The following is a 9,332-nucleotide window of genomic DNA, read 5'->3' as shown; positions in this document are numbered from 1 at the left end:
TGATATTTTAAAATATTTATCTTATATCCTGAAACCTTACTAAACTCATGGTTTCTAGTCTTTTAAAAAATAGATTCTTTAGGATTTTCTACATAGAAAATTATGGTTTCTGTAAATAGAGATAGGCTTATTTCTTTATTTGTAATTTGTATGTCTTTTATTTCTTTTTCTTGCTTTATTCCACTCAATCTGCACTATGATATTGAATGGAACTAGTGAGAGTGGACATCCTTGTGTTGTTCCTGATCTTAAGGGGAAATCATTCAGTTTTTAATCATTAAATATGATATTAATTTTAAGTTTCTTTTGTAGATGTCCTTTATCAGCTCCCACCTTAAAATAGAAAAAGGGATACCAGGTGCAGTGGCTCATTCCTGTAATCCTAGCACTTTGGTAGGCCAAGACAGGAGGATTGCTTGAGCCTAGGAGTTTGAGAGCATAGTGAGACCCCATCTCTCTCTCTAAAAAAAAACCAAAAAGGAATAGAAAAAGAAGAGAAATCAAGCCCAAAGTGAGCAGTGAGCAGAATAACAATAAAGTTAAGAACAGAAGTCAGTGAAATAGGAAACATAAAAACAATAGAGAAAATCAATGAAATCAAAAGTTGGTTAATTGATGAGATTAGTAAAGCTGGTAAACCTCTAGCCAAACTGATTGAGAAAAAAAAAAAGAGTGAAGACACAAATAGCCAATATCAGGTATACAAAAGGGACATAATTACCAACCCTACAGACATTAAAAGGATAATAAATATCACTTGCAACTGTAAACTTATAAATTTGACAACTTAAATGAAATAGGCAAATTTCTTCACAGCTTAAAATTCAAAGCTTATGAAAGAAGACACAAATAACTCAAATAGTCCTCTACCTATTAAAGAAATTGAATAATTGTGAAAAAAAAACCCACAAAGAAAACTTTTCTATTTGTTCTTGTGTCACTTTTGGTAAATTATATTTTCTAAGGAATTTGTCCATGTGTGTCACTTAAATTGTCAAATTTATTGGCATAAGTTATCATATCTTTTAAATTAATTTTAAAATGTCTATAGTATTTGTAGTAATATCTCCTCTTTCATTCCTAGATTTTATGATTTGTATGTTTTATCTTATTTCTATATTGTACATGGGTTTTCTACTAGATCAATTTGTTTTTATGTTTATTATTTTCATCTTTCAATTTTCTTTGGGAATATTTTGCTGTTCTTTTCCTAGCTCTTTGAGAATAAGTGCTTAGATAATTAATTCTTAATCTATAATATATGTATTTAAAGCTATAAATTTCTCTTGTAAGCCTGGTTTTTTATGTAGCCTACATATTTTGGAATGTGTTATATTTATTGTTCGATTGAAAATATTTTCTAATTTTCATTGTGATTTGTTCTTTGATTTTTAGATTATTTAGAACTGTACTGTTTATAAGCATATTGATATTTCCTACTAATCATTTTTGTTATTTATTTCTAGTTTTTTCCCTCTGTAGTCAGAGAATATATTCTAATTTAATATTTTAAAATTTGTTAAGATGTGATTTATGGTAGAACAGCCAGTCAACTTTTGTATCATTCCGTGTGTACAATTTGTATTCTGCATTTGTGGGGGTGGTTTTCTATTTATATTTACTAAGTTCAAGTTGTTAACCATATATTTAAGATAATCTATATCCTTACCCCTTTTTTGCCTGCCTGTCCTAGCAATACTGAGATAGGTATTTTAAAAAGCTCACTGATTATGGATGTGCTTATTTCTCCTTTTAATGCTGTCAATTTTTGCTTAATACACATAGAGGCAATGTTACTAGGTAGTTACAGACTGCAAATCACCATGTCTTCTTGGTGAACTGACCTTTTCTTTATTGTGAAATGTTCATTTTATTTTCAGTAAATTATTGTCTTAAACTTTATCTAATCTAGTACATCCCAAACAGATCAACCTTATATATAAAGATACAGAAATATTGAAAGTAAAATGGTGGAAAAAGATATATCTGGTTTCTTTTTCCTACTAAGCATTTTTGATAGTAGGTTAATATTTGCATGACATGTCTTTTCCCGTTCTTTCATTTTTAATCTTTCTGTACCTTTTTTTTGAGTTGGGGTCTTGCTGTATTGCCCAGGTTGGAGTGTAGTGGTGCGATCATGGCTCACTGCAGCCTCAAACTGCCAGGTTCAAGAAATCCTCCTACCTATGCCTCCTGAGTAGCTATGACTGCAGATGTGTGCCACCATGTCTAGCTAATTTTTAATTTTTTTTTGTAGAGACAAGGTCTCAGTACATTGCCCAGGCTGTTTTCCAACTCCTGGTCTCATGCCGTCCTTCTGCTTGGCCTCCCAAAGCACTGAGATTACAGGCATGAGCCACCTCTGTGCATTTTTAAAAAATTTTCTTTTATAAGCAACATATAAAAGTTTTTGAAAATTCAGCCTGACAATCTTTGTTGTTTTTAATGGAAAGAATTTAATCTCTTTGCACTTAATGCAATTACTGAATAAGTATTTATGTCTACCACCTTACCATATGCTTTCCATTTTTCTCATCTAGTCAATGTTATTTTTCTCTCATCTTGCCTTAAAAAATGAGACTTTATTTTAGAATAGTTTTAGGTTTCCAGAAAAATTGAACAGATAGTACAGAGTTCCTATGTACCCCCAGTTTCTCTGATTATTAACATCTTACATTAGTCATTATATTTGTTAAAATTGATACATTGATATTGGTACATTATTACTAACTAAAGTCCACAGTTTTTCCAAATGTCCTTAGGTTTTACCTAATCTCATTTTTCTGTTCCAGGATTTCATCCAAGATACTACATTACATTTAATGTTCATGTCTCCTGATTCCTCTTGATTTTCCTTGCTTTTAATGACCTTGACAAGTTTCGAGGCATACTGGTCTGGTATACTGTAGGATGCCCTCTGTTGGAATTTGTAAAATTTCAATATAATTAGAATAAATTTCACAAATCTATTGATTATGTGAAAGTTGTCAGAATCAAAATGGAGTCACTTGCATTAAAATTCCTGACAAAGAGACCCAGGGAAGTTCTCGAAGGGAAGTTTCTCAAGCCCAAATGCCTGGTAACAAGAACTATCACAGAAGACTGCAGAAACCACAACCTTGCACAAAGGCCATTGCAACTATACACAAAGAAGTACCCCTGTGAGGACATCTGCCCAGCAACTTCCTGTTCAACCTCAGACTAGTGCCACTCTTCTTACTGATCCCTGTAGCCAAGGATAATTGTGTCATAACAATTGTATAATCCTCATTTTTCCTCTAAAAGCCTTTTTCTTCTGTTACTTCCCTGAATACTCATATGGTTTACTATGGGCTGCTTATTGCCATGGCAACGCTTATTCCCAAATAAACATCATTTTCTTTTAGAGAGTCTCCCTCTCTGTTATTTAGGTTCACAGATGTTTTTCTCACAATTAGACTGGGGTTATGGGTTTATTATAGAAGAAAAGTGCCATTTTCATCACACATAATATCAAGATTATCAACGTGATTTATGATGGTTGATATTGACCTTGATCACTTGGTTGGGTTACTGTTTCTTGAGTGTCCCTATCATAAAAATACTCACTTAAATTTCCCTCTTCTAACTGTACTCCTTGGATGGAAGTTCTTTATACATAGCCCTTAAGGAGTGGCAAGTTTTGCTCCCCCTCCATTAGGGTGAAGTATCAATATAATACTTTTTCATTAGCGAGAAGGAGTTTTATTTCTCTGTGCAAAGGAGCATTTCAAGTCAAGCTAGCCAGTCGCACTTGGGCGAGTCCTGCTTTCACAGAAACTGGGGGTAGAAGAGATACTTTAAGTTGTACTCAGTTCGGGCTAAGCAGTTAGCAATCTCCTGGTCACACTTGCACAAGAGCTTTCGGCATTTGTTCTCTGCTGGTCCAGTCAATGGCATCCCAGTGCTGGCCATGGCCTCCCAGGCCACAGTAGCAACTGTATTTCATATAGGTAAGTGCGGTTCAGGAGTCAATACAACCCACAGTTCCTGCCAGTTCCAGGATCCCACGTCGGTGCACGTGTGACCTCTTGGAGGCCTGGCGGGACCCAGGGCCAGGTCCCAGCAGCAGCAGCAGCAGTGACAGCAGTGGCAGTAGTATTAATAACATGACTGGCAGGCACAGAGGTAGCAGCCCAGTCCAACAGTGGGAGGTGTGGAACGGTGTAGCCGGGCCAGTGTAGTCACCAAGCCTGGCTGACCTAGTCACCATATCAGTATAATTTATTTGGAATTCTTTTTTTGTACTGAATATTTGTTTCTTTTCCTGTGTTTATTAACTTATTTAATCATATATTTATATCAGATCTGAGCTCATGGATATGCATTTTATACTCTGGGCTCTAATCCAAAACTATTTATTTCATTGCTTAAATCCTTCTAGCTTTGGCCATTGGGAGCTTTTTGGTCCTGAGCCCCTTTGAGATACTCTCATTAATTTGTGTGTGTGTGTGTGTGTGTGAGAGAGAGAGAGAGAGAGAAGAAGAGAGACAGAGTAAGGGAGAGAGAATGCAGTTTCTTACTTGTAGCACTATAAGACACCCCAGGCTAATCTTGTGTATTTCCTGCCCCAGTCATAGTCACTCATTTCTCCAAGGAGCCCTGGTTCCTTTATTTTGGAGAATGATGTTGGGAACCACGATCTGGGTGCTAGGTGTGTTCATTGCTATTGAGATGTAGTTTTTTTTTTGCAGGCTTCTCACCTGACAGAGCAATGAAATATATGTATGTATACTACCTTGTATATATACACATATTTATAAATATTTCTATGTGTAACCATCTGTTTCCATATTGTTAATTATTATAGAAGTTTTTACTGATGTTTCTAGTTTGAATCCATTACCACATACATCATTCTACTCCCCTCCTTTTCCTTATCTATAAATTCCTACTTCAACAGTGAGAAAACTGCCTCCTATCATCTGCTATCCATTTACTTAATTGTTCAATTCCTGTATACATGTATAGCAGTATCAGGCAGTACTAGAATTCTTAATCCATACCTCTATGGGGAAAAACTTTATCAACTAGAGTACTTCTGTAGTTCCTTTTGCCTTGAGTCTTACAGATGCCATCAATGGCAGAGCAAAGTGTGTTTTGAAGAGTTTTTAATTTTAATAAAGTCTGACTTGCTAATTTTTTTCATGGATTGTGTTTTTAGTGTTGTATCTAAAAACACACCACTAAACCCAAAGTCACCTCTATTTTATCCTATGTTATCTTCTAGAAGTTTTACAGTTTTGTGTTTTAATGTTTAGGTTTATGATCTGCTTAGAGTCAAATTTTGTGAAAGGTGTAAGGTCTGTGTCTAGGGTTTTTTTTTTTTTTTCATATCCCCAGTTGTTCCAGCACCATTTGTTGAAAAGACTGTCCTTTCTCCACTGAATTGCCTCTGCTCATTTTTCAAAGTTCTTGCCTTTTATGTTGATTAAGTATTTTTTATTATTGTAGTCCCCTCTTCCTTGGTTAAGTAATTATATATTATTTTATGACTTTTTAGTGGTTGCCATAGAGATAACAACATGTTACTCAATTTATTAAACATCCATGTAAATTGTCACTTTTGTTATTTCCCAGGCCAGTGGTTCTCAAACTTGAACATGCATCAGAATTGCCTTAAGGGTTTGTTAAAGCACAGATTGCTGGGTTCTGTCATCAGGGTTTCTGATTCAGCAGGCATGGGTTAAGGCATGAGAATTTGCATTTCCAACAATTTCCTAAGTGACACTGGTGATGCAAACGCAGACCTGGAGACTACACTTTGAGAACAGCTGTGTTAATCACAAACACTGAAAAACATTTTCATTCTACTTGTTCTGTTGACTTCTGTGCTATTACTGTCATATCTATATCTCTATCCCCACAAAGCAATATTCTTATCGTTTTATATTGTAAATATTCATTTATATTTACTTCTATATTATTTTCTCTTTTGGTTTTCATTTCTTCTTGCACCTTTGAGCTTCCATCTGGGACCACTGACCATTTACTTCTGCCTGAAGAATGCCCTCTAGCATTTCCCGTAATGCAGGTCTGTTAGTGACAAATTCACCCATACTTTGTAGGTCTGAAACTATCTTTCTTTTGCTTTTACCTTGGAAGGGTATTCTTGGTGAATATGAAATGCTACATTATTGTTATTTTCTTTTAGCACATGTCTTCTGACATTCATGGTTTCCGTCGAGAAGATGGCTGCTTATTTTACTGTTGCTTCTTTGAAGATAGTATCTCTTTTGATTGCTTTAAAAATTTGCTTCTTGTTTTTGGTTTTCAGCTGTTTTATGCTGATGTGCTAGGTTATAGTTTTCTTTGTAGTTATTCTGATTAAAACTTCTCGAATGTGTGGCTTGAAGTCGTCCATCAAATCTGTGTTATTATTTTTTTCCTTTTTGATGGTATTGTTGCCAGAGAATATGGTATTTATGATACTTATCCTTTGAGATGTGTTCAGACTTGCTGTGTGGCTGCGTTTAAGTGGTTGATTTTTGAAAACATTGCTTCTGTGTTGAGAAGAATGTGTATTCTCTAGTTGTTAGGGGCACAATTCTAAATATGTTAATTATATTAATACCAATCCCTTTTTATGTATATTGTTTAAATATTGTTTATCTATATTAATTTCCTATCTTCTAAGCTGTCAATAATTACTAGAGGTATGTTAAAATATCCTATAATGATTTTGAGGCAATTTTCTTATATATATCCGGGTTTAAAATGTCTATAATCACATAGTGAATTGAAAACTATAATCAGTATATAGTACATTTCTCTATTTCCAATAATGCTCTTTGTCTTACATTCTTTTTGAGACAGGATCTCACTGTGTCACCCAGGCTGGAGTGGACTGGCGCTATCTCGGCTTGCTGCAATCTCTGCCTCCCAGGATCAAGTGATCCTCCCACCTCAGGCTCCCGAGTAGCTGGGACTACAGGTATTCGTCACTACACCTGGCTAATTTTTTTGTGTGTTTTATCTAATATTAATGTAGTGGCCTCTGCATTATTTTGATATTTGTCTAGTATTTCTTTTGTTTTCGTATTTTTAACCTTCCCACATTTAAAAAGTATGACTATGATAAACAGTATAGCTATGTTTTCTTTTTTTTAAAACTGGTATTTAATTCTTTTACATTTGGTGTGATTATTAGTATATTGGGACTTGTTTCTATCAATGTAAAATTTCCCCTATTTGTTTCACTCTTGTTTCTTGTCTTGTCTTTAAAAAATTAATTTAGCTTTTTTGGTTAAATTTTTTTCTTAACCAAATGTTTCCCCTTTACTACTTAAACATAATACATGATTTTCTTTTAGTACTATTGAAATCTTATCATACATGTTAAATTTAAGTAAGATTAAAGTGAATCAATAAGTTAAATGATCTGAAAAATAAAACGAATCTTATAACACTTTTCAGTCAGCTACCTACTTCTGACTCAAATGCTATCGAAAGCAAAAACTTTAGTTCTATACCTTATTTTTTAAACCCTGTAAATTATATCTCCTTCTCTTCCTCACCTTCTTTTTTCTACTTCTTCCTCTTTGTCCTTATTTATCTCTTTTTCATACATATTATGTCATCTTAGAATTATCTACATTTGTACCAATTTTTTCTTTCTGCATTTTAGACTTTTGCAATAATTTTCTTCTATTGAAGGACATCTTTTAGAAGTTTCTGTGAAGATCTGTTGATGCCAAACTCTAGTTTTTTGTTCAACTAAATATGTCTTTATTTTCTTATTATTTATGAAAAGATGGTTTTGCTGAGTCCATAATTTTAAGTTGACAGTTAATTTCTCTAAATATTTTAAAGTTATTAAACCCTTTCTTTTATGTTCTATTGCTACTATTGCGATGCTAATCATCATTCCTTTTCCTTCAAGTTACTTTTTTTTTGAGACGGAGTTTTGCTCTTGTTGCACAGGCTGGAGTGAAATGGCATACTCTTGGCTCACTGCAGCCTCTGCCTCCCCGGTTCAAGCTATTCTCCTGCTTCAGCCTTCCTGAGTAGCTGGGACTATAGGTGCCTGCCACCATGCCTGGCTAATTTTTGTATCTTTAGTAGAGATGGGGTTTCACCATGTTGGCCAGGCTGGTCTCAAACTCCTGACCTCAGGTGATCCACCCGCCTTGACTTCCCAAAGTGCTGGGATTACAGTGTGAGCCACTGTGCCCAGCCTCAAATTACTTTTAATATCTTCTTTTTGTTTTTTATGGTCTGCAATTTCACTAAAATGTGTATCTTTATGGATTTCTTTTTACTTATCTTGCTTATGATACATTGATTTTCTTCACTTATGAATATATGTATTTCATCAATTCTTTTTCTTTTTTTTTTTTTTGAGATGCAGTTTCACTCTGTTTCCCAGGCTAGAGTGCAGTGGTGTGCTCTCGGCTCACTGCAACCTCCACCTCCTGGGTTCAAGAGATTCTCCTGTCTCAGCCTCCTGAGTAGCTGGGATTCCAGGTGCACACCACCACGCCCAGCTAATTCTTGTTTTTTTTTTTAGTAGAGATGGGGTTTCACCATGTTGGCCAGGCTGCTCTCAAACTCCTGGCCTCAAGTGATCTGCCCACCTCAGCCTCCCAAAATGCTGAGATTATAGGCATGAGCCACCATACCTGGCCTGCATTTCATCAATTCTGAAAAATTCATTTTCTCCTCAAATATAGCAGCTCTCAATTTTCTCTATTCTCCTCTCAAGGACTCTGACTAGATATATATTAAAGCTTTTTATTCTATCTTCCATATCTTTTAATCTATCTTAATATTTCCTCCTTTTTTTCTCTATACTGGATCCTGGATATTTCTTTCAGATATATTATCCAGTTCACCAATTCTTTCTTCATCTACAGCTAATCTGCAACTTAAACTATTTGTTAAACTTTCTTTTCCAACTATTATATTTATTTCCAAAAGTCCTTTTTGTTTTTATTTTTCAAATCTGCGTATTTTTGACAGTCTCTTAACAATCATTTTATGAACACATCTTTCATTATTTAAACAGTTCATAGATTGCAATTTTATATTCTGTATCCAACAACTCCAAAATATGAATGGCTTAGGGGCTTAAATCTATTTGTAGTTACTGGTGACTTGTAATAAGGGTGACTTCTTTCAATGTGTATTTGCTGATTTTGGTTTTGAGCTCATATTTGTTTCCTTTTAATCTGTGAGAATCCTGTGGGAATACATAGGGGATAATTTTCTCCAGAAAACACTTTGCTTTTGCTAGGAAACAGGGGAAATACTGACCTGGAATACTTCAGTGTCCTTTGAGAATGTTAGCTTAAAGTAGTACTTTCAGATACAGT

At 34.6% G+C, this 9,332-nt stretch overlaps 1 pseudogene; it reads right to left on the bottom strand.

Moving 5' to 3' along the window:
• Window positions 1-3,753: 3,753 nt before the first annotated feature.
• LOC134729926 (group 10 secretory phospholipase A2-like) lies at window positions 3,754-4,231 on the bottom strand (annotated as a pseudogene).
• Window positions 4,232-9,332: the final 5,101 nt, after the last annotated feature.

The sequence above is a fragment of the Pan paniscus genome, chromosome 2, assembly GCF_029289425.2.
Source record: "Pan paniscus chromosome 2, NHGRI_mPanPan1-v2.0_pri, whole genome shotgun sequence".
NCBI classification, from domain to species: domain Eukaryota; kingdom Metazoa; phylum Chordata; class Mammalia; order Primates; family Hominidae; genus Pan; species Pan paniscus.
Note: the sequence above shows the minus strand (reverse complement) of the source record. Positions and strands in the feature narration are given on the sequence as shown.